This window comes from Pichia membranifaciens (assembly GCF_001661235.1).
Source record: "Pichia membranifaciens NRRL Y-2026 unplaced genomic scaffold PICMEscaffold_8, whole genome shotgun sequence".
NCBI classification, from domain to species: Eukaryota; Fungi; Ascomycota; class Pichiomycetes; order Pichiales; family Pichiaceae; genus Pichia; species Pichia membranifaciens.
In genome coordinates this window covers 2,932-4,065 of record NW_017566989.1, presented here as the reverse complement: position 1 = coordinate 4,065, position 1,134 = coordinate 2,932, and positions in this window count along the sequence as shown.

Here is a 1,134-nt window from a genome sequence, read left to right as displayed (position 1 = left end):
CAGGGTATGAGGTGAGTAGATGGCTGGCTGTGATAGACGAGATGGACCAGAAGATCAGAATGAGTTCTGTTAGGATCAGAATGAGTTCTGTCAAAAGTGTTATCTGCGATATTCCGGACGAGCCGATGGCCAGGATCTAGGATAAGAATTTTCTTTTCAGCATGATGGGGTTTGCATGAGGACGAGATTGAATTCCCCGAGTGTGTTCGAGAATATGCAGCCTGTCTGATGTACAGCCTGTTCTATGTATTTTGTCAATGAGCCAACGATGCCGGGAATCTGATTCTACATTGAGAGAAGTTTGTAGTCTTTCAGATGGATAGTGGAAATGGATGAAGTCGTTGCGTTAGGCTTGACTATCTAGAAATATAAGTGTTTATTCCAGTATAAGATATGTTTGAAGTACTGCCAGTTCTTGTTTGCTGTATCTTTCCGTGTAATATCAATCAAAGGAAAGGTTTGGTCAAGCTGTTGGGTGTGTTTTAATTGAGAAGAGGAAGTTCAGACAGTCCCTGTATTTGCAGGAGGTATAGTTTGAATGAATGGAGCTAAGTTCTAATGGATGAGGAAGGTTCTGTTGTTGGCAATTGTGGACAATTGTGGACAATTGTGGCCGGATGCTAGATACCTGGTCACGCCAAGTAGTGGTTGTGGGTGATTACATGGTTATTCATGTGTTGAATGAATGCTCTAGTCGGATGAGAAGATACCATGGACCGTTTGTAGTTGAGGAGAAGACGTTCAGACGTTTCCTGTGCCAGTAAAAGATACGGTTCGATAGGTTTGTGTCGGAGACGTGAACGTGGTCTGTGTGGCAGGTAGTGCCTGAAGTGCTGTAACTCTGTATCTAAACAGGTGTGGAGTATGGGCTGTAACTCGTGCAGTTCTGGGAATGCTGCCCCGAGACCGGTCTAGTCGTGATATCCGAGTGCTGTTTGTGGGGGGAGGATGTTCTTGGAGCCCGTATGATCCGGGAGTATCATGCGCTGGTGGGCATGTAATGGGCGGAGTGGCCACGTATGTTGTGGGGAAAATGGGTTGTCGAAACGAAGGCTTGGCGCGGGAGGCTCTGCGCGGACGAATTTGCGCCGCGCGACCGTTATGCAAGTGCATGCGATGCGATGCAAGCGCATG